This window comes from Cannabis sativa, chromosome 7 (assembly GCF_029168945.1).
Source record: "Cannabis sativa cultivar Pink pepper isolate KNU-18-1 chromosome 7, ASM2916894v1, whole genome shotgun sequence".
NCBI lineage: Eukaryota > Viridiplantae > Streptophyta > Magnoliopsida > Rosales > Cannabaceae > Cannabis > Cannabis sativa.
This window is the reverse complement of record NC_083607.1, coordinates 23,612,441-23,628,115: the sequence shown is the minus strand read 5'-3', so window position 1 is coordinate 23,628,115 and position 15,675 is coordinate 23,612,441.

The window sequence follows — 15,675 nt, the reverse complement described above, 5'->3', positions numbered from 1 at the left end:
CGTCACGACATGTACAATCATCATCAGCAGTTAGCTCGGTTCACGGTTCAGTAAGCCTTTATTGCTTTAGTAGTTTATTTTATTCAGTTATGAAAAAGAAAAGCCTGTTAGGAAGCATGTTAGTAGCCTGTTAGTAGAATAGGCGCATGTTTCATTTCTAATTTCCAAATTAAGCGGCATTAGTAAGCTCGCCTTGAATACGACCTGATATGCCAACTCTTGGTTTCGCAGGCGGTTCTAACTAGATGGACGCCAGGCGGACTACCAGGAGTCGGGGCAACTCCGTGGGGTCGAATCAGGGAGAGGGAGCTCGGTTTCCCCCACCTGCTAGGGGCCGAGGTAGAGGTCCCCGAGGCAGGGCTCGTGGTCGGGGTGTTGAGAACCCGCCACAGGCTGCCCAGGCTCCCCCAGCCGATCAGGGAGCCCCGAACTGGGAGTTACGGTTTGCGGAGATGCAAGCCAGGATCGAAGAGCAAGACCTCGAGATTCAGAGGTTGAGACAGCAGGGTGCTCCTGCAGTTCCAGTGCCTATTGTACCAAAGGGCACCCGCCCCCCGCCGCCTGTGCCGAGATAGTGGTGGCGGCCCACAGATTGGAACCTTTATATGAGCGGTTCCGGAAGCAAGCACCTCCGGTATTCCTGGGAGGTCCGGATGTATCGAAAGCCGAGCAGTGGCTGACGGTGATTACCCGAATCCTGAATTTCATGGGCGTCACCGGTAACGACAGAGTGGTGTGCGCCACGTTTCAGTTCCAGGAGGATGCCCTGGTATGGTGGGACATGGTGTCTCAGATTCACGACGTCACCACCATGACCTGGGAAAGGTTCCAGGAACTCTTCAACGCGAAATACTATAATGAGGCGGTCAGAAGCGCCAAGAGGAAAGAGTTCGTTCACCTGACCCAGCGGGAGAACATGAGTGTCACTGAGTATACTACTCAGTTTGACCGGTTGGCGAGGTTAGCCTCGGGAATTGTGCCGACCGACTTTAGCAGGAAGGAGAAGTATCTGGACGGGTTGAGTCCCAAGATCAGGCATGACCTGATGATTACCACCGACGACAGCACCACCTATGCTCAGATGGTGGAGAAGGCACTGCGAGCTGAGGGCGCAGTGGGGTGCATGTCAGATTCAGTTAGTACTCCGGTTGGTGGCGGGGCTCCTACCCCTCCTGCATCAGGCTTTAGCAGGGGGAGTAGTGGTTCGGCCATTGACCAGAGGAAGAGGGCACCCACTGCTTCCGGCGGCTCGAGTCAGAACAAGAGGTTCCGGGGGAACCAGAACGGCAGGAGTCGTCCTGGTGGTAATGAGACCCGATTCTCCTATCCCGAGTGCCCTAGCTGCAAGAGGCATCATCGGGGAGAGTGCAAGGGGCAGGGATGCTTTCATTGTGGCATGCCCGGGCACTTCAAGAGGGAATGTCCCCAGCTCCGATCAGAGGCACCGAGAGCTCCAGCGATACCCACTCCAGCCAGGGTGTTCGCCATCACGCAGGCTGATGCAGATGCCAGCCCATCAGTTGTTACAGGTCAGCTTTTTATTAACAACTCGCTTTATTCAGTGCTGTTTGATTCTGGGGCTACACGTTCTTATGTGGCGGCCAGAGTCTTTAGTAAGTTGGGTAGACCCTTTGATAGATATGAATCAGGGTTTGGAACCCTGTTACACGCGGAGAATTGGTTATCTCCAATAGGTGGATTAGGTCTATGCCGATCAGGATAGATGGTAGAGAGTTAAGCGCTGATCTGATAGAGATGAGCTTAGTCGAATTCGATATTATTTTAGGAATGGATTTCCTATCTAAATATTCGGCGAGCATTGACTGTAAGAGGAAGATGGTAGTCTTCCAACCGGAAAGTGAAGAACCGTTCGTGTTTGTGGGTTCGGTTCAGGGATCTCGGATCCCGGTGATCTCGGCTATGTCAGCGAGAGAATTATTGCACGGTGGGTGCTTAGGGTTTCTGGCCGTGGTGGTGGACACCACTCGGCCGTACACCATTCGGCCGCAGGACATCAGAGTGGTTCGGGAATTTTTGGACGTTTTTCCCGAAGAACTTCCAGGGTTACCACCTCAGCGGGAGATTGACTTCGTGATTGACTTGGCACCAGGGGTGGATCCGGTTTCCAAAGCCCCGTATAGGATGGCCCCAGCTGAACTTAAGGAATTAAAGATTCAGCTCCAAGGGTTGCTTGACATAGGGTTCATTCGGCCCAGTGTGTCACCTTGGGGAGCCCCGGTTTTGTTCGTGAAGAAAAAGGATGGATCTATGACGATGTGCATCGACTACAGAGAGTTGAACAAGCTGACGGTGAAGAATAAATATCCATTACCTAGGATCGATGACTTGTTCGATCAGCTTCAGGGGAAGACGGTCTTTTCTAAGATTGATCTCCGTTCGGGTTATCATCAGTTGAGAATCCGAGAGGAGGACATTCCAAAGACGACTTTCCGCACTAGGTATGGACACTACGAGTTTCTGGTTATGTCATTCGGACTAACCAATGCTCCTGCAGCATTCATGGACCTGATGAATAGAGTATTCAAGGATTTCCTCGATATCTGTGTGATTGTGTTTATCGACGACATCCTCGTGTACTCTCAGTCAGAAGAGGAGCATGAGTTACATCTGCAGATGGTACTGCAACGACTTCGAGAACATAAGCTCTACGCCAAGTTCAAGAAATGTGAGTTCTGGTTGTCTCAGGTTTCCTTCCTAGGGCACATTGTGAGTAAAGACGGGATCAAGGTGGATCCCGGGAAGATCGAATCCGTCAGGGATTGGCCGAGACCGAAGACAGTGACAGAGATCAGAAGCTTCTTGGGATTAGCTGGGTACTACCGTAGGTTCGTGGAGGGGTTCTCCAAAATTTCAATGCCCCTAACCGAGCTTACAAAGAAGAATCAGCGATTTATCTGGTCAGATAAATGCGAAGCTAGTTTTCAGGAGCTGAAACAGAGGTTGATTACTGCTCCGGTACTAGCTTTGCCTTCGGACAAGGAGAAGTTCGTAGTCTACTGTGACGCATCCAAACAGGGTTTAGGGTGCGTATTGATGCAAGCCGATCGGGTTATCGCTTATGCCTCCCGTCAGTTAAAGGATTATGAACAGCGATACCCGACTCATGATTTAGAATTAGCCGCAGTGGTTTTTGCACTGAAGATTTGGCGGCATTACCTGTATGGAGAGAAGTGCGAGATCTATACCGACCATAAAAGTCTCAAGTATTTCTTCACTCAGAAAGATTTGAACATGAGACAAAGGCGTTGGTTGGAATTAGTGAAGGACTACGATTGCGAGATCCTCTATCATCCCGGAAAAGCCAATGTAGTGGCCGACGCCCTGAGCAGAAAGGGTCCCGGGCAGGTAGCTAGCATGGTTCAGATCTCACCCCAGCTAGCTGAGGATATGGTTAGATCCAGCATTGAGTTTGTGGTAGGTCAGCTTCACAACTTAACGCTGCAATCTGATCTGTTAGAAAGAATAAAGGTTGCTCAGACAACAGATCCGGAGTTAGTGAAGATCCGAGATGAGGTATTGGCTGGTCAAGCCAAAGACTTTTCAGTGTCAGATAGTGGGATGCTTTTGTATAAAGCCAGGGTTTGTGTCCCGAACAGTGTGGACTTGAGAAACGAGATCTTTGAGGAGGCTCATTCTACTCCATATTCTCTGCATCCCGGCACCACCAAGATGTACCAAGACTTGAAACCGTACTTCTGGTGGAACGGTATGAAGAAGAATTTGGTAGAATTCGTATCGAGATGCCTCACGTGTCAGCAGATCAAGGCTGAACATCAGAGACCAGCAGGGTTGTTGCAGCCTCTAACCCTACCAAAATGGAAATGGGAGGATATTACTATGGATTTTGTGGTCGGGTTACCTAGGACCACGGGTATGTTTGATTCCATCTGGGTAGTGGTGGACCGATTTACGAAATCTGCTCATTTTCTGCCGGTTAGAACAACGTTTACAGTGGATCAGTTGGCAGAGTTATATGTCAGGGAGATAGTGAGACTTCACGGGGTACCGAAGTCTATAGTTTCGGACAGGGATCCGAAATTCACCTCCAAATTTTGGCAGAGTTTGCAACGGGCAATGGGTACGAAGCTAAAATTCAGTATAGCATTCCATCCTCAGACAGATGGTCAGTCCGAAAGGACAATTCAGATATTGGAGGATATGTTGAGAGCCTGTGTTATGGACTTTGAGGGTTCATGGAATAAATACCTACCGTTGATAGAGTTTTCTTACAACAACAGCTATCAGAGTACGATAGGGATGGCACCCTATGAACTGTTGTACGGTAGGAAATGTAGATCCCCTATCCACTGGGATGAGACAGGGGAGAGGAAATACCTAGGTCCAGAGTCAGTTCAGCGGACCAGTGAGGCAATAGAGAAGATTAAAGCTAGAATGCTTGCCTCCCAGAGCAGACAGAAGAGTTACGCAGATCCGAAACGTAGGGATGTTGAGTTCCGAGTAGGGGACCATGTGTTTTTGCGAGTATCTCCGATGAAGGGGATTAAACGTTTCGGGAAAAGAGGCAAGTTATGCCCTAGGTTTACAGGACCTTTCGAGATTCTCGAGAAGATAGGTCAAGTGGCATATCGGTTAGCATTGCCTCCAGCTTTATCAGCAGTGCACAACGTATTTCATGTCTCAATGTTGAGAAAATACGTTTCAGACCCCTCTCATATACTCAGTTATGAGAGCCTTCAGCTTCAGACAGACATGTCATATGAGGAACAGCCAGTGCAGATCCTGGATAGAAAGGATAAAGTCCTACGGAATAAGACCATAGCGTTGGTCAAGGTTCTCTGGAGAAACAGTAAGGTGGAAGAAGCCACCTGGGAGCTTGAGTTAGATATGCGAGCTCAATATCCAGAGTTATTCAGGTTAGATTTCGGGGACGAAATCCTTTTAAGGGGGGATAGTTGTAAAGCCCGCTTAGTTAATTTGGAAATTAGCAGTTATTTATGTTAATCATGAAATTATTTATAGCTATTTAAATAATTTAGTATTGATATTTATGGAATTCAGATATGCATGGGTATGTAATCAGTAGCTTTTATATTTCGCATTTCCGGTGTCCGGCATTTTGGAACGCGGCGTTTGGCTCAGTAGAAATCACAACTTAGTATGTTAGTATTTGGGGACGGGTTTTAGACATTGGGAATGTCGGGAATGGCCGGGAATTTAGAATGTCCCAAAAATACCCCTTTAGTATGATTTTCATGATTTTATGGTGGAGGGGCAAAATGGTCTTTTTGCCCCATTAGTGTTTTGTCTTATGTGATTTATTAAATGGAAAAAATAAAGGATTATTTTATTATTGCATGGCTGAAATAAATGAAAAATATGAGTTATATTCCTCTTTTCTCAAGCATTTTACACTTAGTCATTTTTAAAAGAAATTTCCAAAAAAATCAAACACTCAAAGCTCTCTCTTTCTCCCTCTTTTCGGCTGAGACTTGGGCTGCTAGGGCTGGGAATTTTCTGCCTAAAGCTTGTGATTTTCAACTCATTCTTGTGTAATTCAAGTCAAGGTGTGATCCCTCATAAATTCCCTTTGTGTTCTTCTTGAATTTTAAGTGAAAATGGATGAAATGCATGCTTGAATAGTTGTTGTTGTTGCTGCTGAAATATGATTGTTATTTTGAGTTTAAGCATGTTAGTTTAGGGTTGTTTATGTGATAAAGAAAGCATGTTGTATTGATTGTTTAGAGCTTTTAGTTTATATGTTAAAATAGGTGATTTTTGAGAGAAAATGCCATGTTTTGTTTCTGTGAATTGCTGGATGTTTCTGTTTGTTTTCAGAGATGTTTTTAGGCTTAGTTAAGTAGAATTAAGCTTATGGATTGCATGTTTAGGTGGTTTTGCTCAAGCTTGAGTTTGGAACTCAAAGCTTGAGCTCCAATGGTGAATTTTGCATGTGTGGTTTCTGGGTAGGTTTGATGCCTTTGAAATGTCATTTGGGGCATATAGAACAGGTCTGGAAAGTTTGGGACCAATTGGGATTGAATTGGTCAAGTTATGTGATTTTTAGTTGGCTGCCTGCGAGGAACCGGAATTCCGGTTGAGCATCCCATTCGGATGGGGGTTCGAAATTTCCCGTAACCGGAATTCGGTTGGGCAACTCCTCACGGTTGGGGGATTTTTCAGAACCCTAGTTTTCCTCGTTTTTGGGTTTTTAGGGGTATTGCCATGCTTTTTATCGATAGGGAAACTTTTAGTTTCAAGTTTTAGTCCCCGGGAAGTGATTTAGCGTGTCACTTATAGCGTTGTGATTTTTATGGTTTAGGAGCCGATGTCCGCCGTTCAGCTTCAGTTCCAGTCAGGTTGACCGGCACACCTGAAATCGGAATCCAGGTAAGATTAGTATAACAGTATGCATATGTAGATTACTTGTTTAGAGTGCATGTAGGAAGCCTGCTAGATTACATTAGATGTGTATTTAGGCTTCGAACCATCCAACCCTGTCACGTCGGTACAGGCTGGAGTATGACCAGCAGCCGGAGTATGACCGGTTCGACCGATCAGGGTGACACTTGGTTGGTGGTTCAGTGCTATTGACCTATCCCGTCGGTACAGGCTGGAGTATGACCAGCAGCCGGAGTATGACCGGTTCGACCGATCAGGAGGATACTTGTCAATAGTACCGTCCCCTGAACGTTCAAAACTCAGTACCATGTTGGACATGGCAGTAGTGCTCAGTACCATGTTGGACATGGCAGTAGCGGGACTCAGTATCGTGTTGGACACGGCAGTCAGTTTTATGTATGATATTATTATGCTTTTCTTACTGAGTCTGTCGACTCACAGTTTACGTTCATGTGTAGGTAAAGGCAAGGCTGTTGCTGATGGACCGTGAGCGAGCATATGAGATTGTACATGTCGGTGCGGTTAGGCCTGGAGCGTACGATCCTCGGGACAGCACGGCTGAGATTTTTGTAACTATCGTTAGACGACTTTCATTTTGATGTAAAAGTTAATCAGTTAAAACTTTTGTAAATATTTTATAAATCGGGATCCCGAGACTTTTTGTAAAATGGTTTATAAGTTTAATGAAAAAGCAAAATTTTAATTAATCACGTTTTCCATAAACCTCGTTGATTAGCAACGAGCTGCACAGTACGTTTAAAAATCACGTAATACGCCTAAGATAGTTAGGGTGTTACAAATGATCTTTCTCGGAAACTAGGTTCCTAGATTGATCACTCCCACTGATCAAGTCAATTCTTAATTCCACAATTCTAGTGTTGTGAGATGGATAATAAAATATGTAACCCTTAAACCTTATAGCTTTTCAAATGAAATATGCTCATTTATGGTTTAGGGCCCAGATCTTTTCTTTGACAATTGTACTCTAACTATATATGGGTATTTATAAAATGTGTACATGTCATCAAGTCGGTTTTCAACCTTATCACAACTCAAAATATGTTTGAGAGACAACTTTGGTTAGAACACGATTCGATATGTACACCCCATTGTTGAGTATCAATAGACAAAGATTTAGGAAAGATTGGAGTTTGCTATGTAGGCTCCACCCCATGTCCAAAAAATGCTTAGTTTCTTAAATCTGTTACACACTATAATTTGGGTGTACCAAGCATATGTATCGGGCAATGATCCCATGCTTTTAAAGAAACTTTACAAATAGACTGGGAGTTTATCCATACTCACGAATTTTAATGTAGTATTCTCCATTTTATATTTGATCTCACTATCTTAATATGCAAAATGCACCATTTCTCTACTTAAGATTTAAATGTCTTTGAAACATATAAATCTATACTTTTGTAGAAAAATTATTTATGTGAGTAATCGTTAAAAAGGAGATGCAAAATTTGAGTCCATGTCTTCAAAATTAATTGACTTGTATGATTTCTAATATGATAGAATTCTAGTATGCACCGATTTTGACTTGTTGGAATACATATTCTTAATGAAATTCACACAAGTTCTAAATAAAGTTAGTAAAATCAAGTGTAATGAAGATCCCCACCATTTACTAACATTTATTCTATTTATGGAGATATGTTCCATAATTTTTGGTGCTATAATGTAGAAGAATTCTTATTAATAACACATTTCTTATTGTCAGATTGAACTTGCATATCTTTATGAGTGACATCATTTGTAGTAAAGACCTCTAAATGTGTCTAAATCAAGTTTCAATAGAATCTTGGAACATAAAGATCTTTGCCAATTTTAAAACAAAGCCACTACTATATTGCTTGTTCCTTAAACTTCTAAATGTGAGAACTTATCTTGTCTGTGGATAAGATTTGCTCACAGTTATTGACTTTCTTAGGTTTATTTGTAAACCTTGCAAGAAATTATGAATGTGGAATAACAATCTAAAATAATCCACTATGTGTTAATAATCACATTAACTATATTAGAATGAATTCATACACAATAAATTAAAATTTATTGGTGATAAAGTGTGATTTATTTTTCTTAATTATACAGTAAAAACTGTATATGCTAGATGAAGTTATCAGAATAAATTTTGAAAATTTCTACTAGTATGGAAGAAATTTATGAATAGTGATGTAATAAAATTACATATATAGTTTTGAGGTTTAAATGAATCATGTTTTTACCAATGAATAAACATGCTTAAATATGAAATCTTATTAAACAAAAATTGCCTGTGGGCTAAATTTTTAATTTAATAAGATTAGATTTAGATGTAGATTATGATAGATTTACACAATTTATGAAAAACTTAAAGTTTAATATTTCTATCTCAATGAAAGGTATGAAACACTTAATTATTTATAAATGTTTCAAAATTTTATACTTTATGATAAAATTATTAAATTAAATCTACATAATTTCCTGTGGGATAAATTAAGAGAATTTAATTTAACATATTAATTATGTAAATATAATAAAATCCCTGTAGGGTAAGATTATTATGTTCACATAATTCATGTCCATTATGTGATCTTGATCCACTTAATGTATATAATTTTATATATAATTAAGGATGCTGTGGCTACTCCCTAATTATTTAAAATTATGTGGTTCACTAGACACCAAAGTATAAACTGAAGATTAAAATTTTACTAAATCTAAAATTGCCTGTGGGCTAAATTTTAAATTTAATAAAATTAGATGAACTTTATGATAGATTTAATTAAACAATTAGTTTTGAAAAATGAAGGTTTATTATCTATCTTTAATTAAATTTGTGATAACACTATTAAATTAAATCCCCATAACTCCCTGTGGGGTAAATTAAGAGAATTTAATTTAACATATTATCCTAATTAATTATACAAATATAATAAAATCCCTGTGGGGTAAAATTATTATACTTATATAATAAATTACAAGTTATGTCCATTAAGGTGAATTTTAATGAATATATAATTTTATACAAATAAGGATGCTGTGGCTACTCCCTAATTATATAAAATTATATTTTCACTTTGACATTAGGTATTGGGCTCTACCTAAAAGTAATTTCGTTATTAACATAGTAGACAATCACTGAGATTAGTGCTCCTAGTGTGGTCGTCCGAAGATCATTAAAAACCGTTCTAGATATGAGCATTTGTCCCAAGTTCATGTTTTCTTATGTCAAACCACAAAATTACTTACATTTTATTCATATTTTATTCATTTTAGGAAGTTTTATGAATATTTTATGAATAATTTTATGAAGTTTTATGAAACTTAATGTGCTAGACAAAATATTCAACCTATCTTAATGTTTGAACATTTCTAAATATATCTAGCACTATAAAAGGAATTTATGTATAGCATTTAAATCATACAAATCAAAATTAATTGTATTAAAAATAAATTTTCCAAATAAATACAAATTAAAACAATTATTGTATGATAATATATTAAATGCTTAATTCCATGATATGTAATTAATTATGCATTTATAACCATATAATATCTTAATTATTTGTACTAATAATTAATTTGTATAAATAAGGTAAATATACAAATTAGTACAATTAATTATATAAAATCAATTAAATGCAAAATTAAAGAATATACTTAATGGCAGATTATCAATTAATTTAATCAATAAATTACTTAATCGGTAAATAAATATAATAATTGCGCACTTAATTGTAGAATAATTAAATATTCACATTCTTAAAATATCACAATTATTGTAATTACATGTAAAAAAATAAAGCATGTAATTAATTTACCAAATTAAAAACTTTCCATAATAATTTATTACTAAATAACATATAATATATGAAGATATATGTTAAATAAAAAAGGAAAGTTAAACAAATGTAATTTAATTGACTAAATCAACAAAAATAAGGAAATAAAATAAAATTCCAAAAATAAATCAAAGTAACAAAATTTCGGAATTTTCTTAAATTTTTCTTAATTTTCCTTTTTTTTTTTTTTTTTTTTTTTTGAAAAACTGCCATGAAAAACAACACCGATGACCAAAATTCATGAAATCAATTCTAAAATGATCTAAATGAATAAATTAAGAGATCCATATTGATTTCAAGCATCGAAAACACGTATTCGGGTCCGATCGTGTTCTTAAGAGAATTTTTTCAGTTTTCAGATGGGTTTTAAATCCTTTTCATTCATAAAATCGATCTAAAATATTATATGAATATAGTAATAAATAGAGGATTTAAAATAAATACCGAAAATGAAAACGGAAAAATTATAGACCGAAAAATAAAACTTTCATGTATATATATACTCGTATACAATGTATATATACTGCATAAAATCATCATTAATGTATGAAAGAGAGTATTACATACAATTTTATGTAACAAAAAAATGAAAGCATTGAGTATTATATATAAACATATATACATGAAAATTATATGTATACACACAGTATATGAATATAAATATGAATGTGCATATATATATGAACATATAGATTATGAAATATTAATATAAAAGTATATATATAAATATGAATATATATACGTAAATGAAAAGAAAATGTATATAAAATATATATATAAACAAAAATCAATACTGGATATGTATATATATACATATATACTTGCATATACACATTAAACCATATAAAATATCATAAAGATATATAAAAGAATATGATAATCAATTATATGAAAAGAAATCAATGAATATAATATGAAAGTGTATACACAAAAATATATATATTATACAGTATAAATGAATGTATATAATATATATATGAACGTAAATATGAAGATGAATATATATATATGTATATATAAAAAATTGAGTATGAATATATATATAATCGGGAATTATATAATATGAAAGTATATATATATATAAAAATATATATAATTTATATTATAAATGAAGAACCCCGTAATTATATATATATGAAACTCAAAATAAATCAAGGCAGAGATATATAATCCGCTCTGATACCAACTATTAGACATTTATTTGTATAGACTAAAACATACATGATTATGAATAAAGTGCGGAATTAATAAATCATATATGCACTATAATTTAAGGATCGAAATACCTCCAGCCATTGATTCTTGAGCTTCAAACCCACATAAGCTTTGATCTGCAAAGGAAACTGGTTGATGTGGGTAATCGGGCTTCCTCGCTCTCTCAACTCTCTTTAGATGGAATTTTGCTGTTATGAACAGAATGAGTGAGGAGCTCGGGGACCGAGACCCTATATTTATAGGTGAGATACTCCATCAGTATCTGTGCCACATTAATTGTCAGAATATTTTGACAATTAATTCAGGAAATCAAATCAGGTAATGAATATAGAAATCTGACCATATATAGAATATTACGTAATTGATTCTGTCCAGATTCAATGAATATAAAATATTCATTTATCAGAATCAATAATATTATTTTATTTCCTTAATTAGAAATATTCTAATATACTGCAGTATGAAACTTATAAAAAACACAGTAAAAAATACCGCCTGGCAGTATTTTCGTAAAAAAAATGACAAAAATTAGTATACCATGTAAATTTCTCTAGTATTATTAGCTCCACACATGGGCGAGTGTACTTCTTCTACAACAAGTACCACGTCAAACCCATTGTCCCCCCACTCCGCCTGATGCAAACGGGACATTTTCTCCCCCATTTTCTCAGCTTTTTGTGTCATTTATCCCACTAAAGGGCACACGAAAATACCATATTTGAGGAGCAAATTTGCACTTTAAAGAAGACCCAAATCCAATGTAAAAGACATCAGATTTTAGCTGGAGTTATTATACCAAAATTTTATCTTTTTCTTTCCTTCTTAATTTTACTTTATTAATTTTGGTGTAAAGACAATATTTTTTTAGGCTAATTTATTTGACAAGACTCAAGTGTAAGTTCATGCAATTTTTATTTTTCTAATATATTGATTCTCTTTGTTCTTCATTTTCATATTTGTTATATTAAATTTTTCTTCTTCTAAATTGCACTTTAAATTTAATAGTACCTTTTATATAAGTTTAGTATGCTTTTCTTATGTAAGTTAGGCTATTAATTATTAGAGTGTTTATAATATTATATGATTTTTATTGCATTCTGCCGGTGATATTTTGTCGATTTAAATTATATAATATGATAGTATTTTTAGAAGTAGTATTAATTTAATTAGAGAACACATTTTTCTAGTGAGCTTAATTATACACATTTTCCAACTATAATTAATGGTGTAGAATTATAGTTGTGTTTAAAGAATCAATTTTATTAGGAAAATATAATTGCATGTACGAAGCTTGTGTCTTCCAAAATCATTTTTTGATCACTTCTCATTTTAATTACTTGTTTAATTTTCAAAAATTATTTTCTCAATATTCTCATCACATTCGAAGTTCTTATTTTATTCTCATAAAATTACTAACTGTCCTTTTGAGTATATTTTTCTTCCCTGTGGATACGACATATAGCCTGTTTACTACCGTGATCGCATTGTAACTAATTGGGTGACATCAGTTCCACGGCTCACACAAATGCTCCGTGACTCACCCAAATGCCTCCCGGCTCACCCATCAACTCATGGACTCGCACAACATCTCGTGGGCTCGTAACAGCCCATGGGCTCGTACAATAGCCATAGGCTCGCATGTCAAGTTGTCACAATTCAACAGTCTTAGTATTTTAGTCATAACTCTCTCGATATATATCGGAATTGAAAAATTCAAGATGCGTTAGAATGATTGGAAAGAGACCTATGAATCTTATGTTTATGACAAGATCTAATTCTTAACGCATCACTATAAAAATCCTCCAATCGTAACTTAGTAAGTTGATCTTACTAACTCTACTCATGAGTAGTTACGAGGTTGTCCTCTGAGTTGCACAGATTTACCCCGAGACTTGCAAGCATGAATTCTCGAGATTAACGAGCCTTAGGCCATATGCGTTGATTCATTTATTCCTCAACTGATTCTTCTTACTAGATGTCTCTCAACCGCTGGGACTAATTGTTGACTAATCTCGAAAATCCACTCTGTCGATTTTCGAGGTTAACAACCATTCCTCACCACCACTTTAGCACCGTCATCTTGAAGCTCTACCTCCTCATGTCTCTGTATCTTATCATGTTTGATTTTCATAAAGAAATTTGGCATGGCGTCTTCTTCCTTTAACCACACGACATATTTTGGAATAATTTGGCCATCTTCATCTCTTACCGTAATAGTAGCACTACTACATTCTTGTTTTTCATGGTCCCAAACGCCACACTTAAAGTAAAGCAGTGGAAGTCTCTCAAGCTTGAATTGAACCCAGTGTTATTTCCCTCCACTTGGTACATGGCAGCCAACATAAATGCTTTGGTACAATGGAAGATCGATTTGCGCCCTTACGTAACAATTGAGGAACATTCTTTGTTCATTATTTCATATCAAGTCATCTAAAACTTCTGCAATCTCTGCTAATCGAGTGACATTCTTCTTAGTAATTGCTTTCAACATTATTCCTTTCATCCTCACCCAACAAAACATCTTATCGAGTTTTGCATCCCTCCATTGCCCCGTGTCCGGCCTATCCTCTAGCAATAGAAACCACCATTAAAGATCCATGGTTGTTTTTCAACCACTACTCGAGCATCCTCTCGAGTTTTTAAGGTAATCCCTGTTGGAATTTATTTTACCAGGATCTTAGATATACTCACAAGTATGTTTATTAACATCCTAAATATGAACTTTCTAAAACGATGAAATAAACACATATAAAGTTTAGGAAACCTTACATTGGGTGCAGCGGAATAATATGACTCCTTCCGTTCAGATATCTAGCCCTTGATTCCTTTCTGTAGCAGAGCATTATCAATATCTGAACCTGGATCTCTTTCTCTGAATCTTTGATGCTGAAACTCCTTCGCTGATGATCTTTCTTCACGATCTTCCTCACTATGATTGAGGTATCACTTGCTGTGTGTGGGCACTACTCATACACTAAGAATTTCGAAATTCAAGAGGGAAGAGAAAGAAGAAGTGGCAGCTAAAGATAGGGAGAGAGAAAGGCTCAGGTTTTTCTCTGAAGGAAAAATAGAAAATTTTAGTGTAATTTTCCTGAAGCCTTCACTATCTATTTATAGCATTCCACTAGGGTTAGGTTTGAATTATTTGGCATTAAAATAATGAAAATATCAGTTTAAATTTCCTACAAAAGTGGCTGGCCCTATACTAGTGGATTTGGGCTTCACTTTTTGCAATTTTGCAGTTTTACCTTTTCTGCATCTGATTTTCTCAAAAACGCCAATTTTCTAATTCAACCATTTAAATGCCAATTCTAACTATTTAATAACTATAAATAATTATTAAATAATATTGTCATTTATCATATTTATTAATTGAACCATACAAAGTATCATAATTAACAAATATGCCCCTATTAACTCTTTCTTTACAATTTCGCCCTTACTTAGTGAAAAATTCACAAATAGACATAGTCTAATTTGAGAATTATAATTGATTAATCAAAACCAATTACATGAGTCTTACAAGCAATATTATCTCAACTAGTGGGGGGACCATGGGTCTATATAACCGAGCTTCCAATAAGTAGATCAAGAATTTATTACTAAAATTCACTAACTTATTAATTCTTCGTTGAATCCACGCATAGAACTTAGAATTGCACTCTCAGTATATAGAATGCTCTATATGTTCCACCATATAGACACATCATTAGTTATCCATTGTTATAATCCTAATTTGATCAATTATCCTCTATATGAATGATCTACACAGTAAAGGGATTAAATTACCGTAACACCCTACTATGTATTTTATCCTTAAAACACTTGACCCCGTATAAATGATATTTCAGCTTATGTGAAATGAGATCTCCACCATTTATTTTCGTTTGGTCAAGCTCGAAGGAGATCATCCTTTGCTTACTATTCGCCAGATAGAAGCTATAGATTCCATGTTTATGCTAGCGCTCCCACTCAATTGCACTACCGTGTTCCCAAAATGTACGTATCACCCTGACCTAAAAGTAGGCTTAACTAACAAATCAAAGAACACGAATAGCCTTTCAAGATTGAGCCTAATCATAACAGGATTAAGATCATTTGATCTAGGATCAACTAGGTGATATTGACTTGAATAGATATTACGGTAAGTTTAATAAATCTAAGTCAAAGTTCAATATCGGTCCCTTCCGATGCATACTCCATGCATCCAACCTGAGCTTTACTTTAACCAATGCTCTGGAAAGAACAT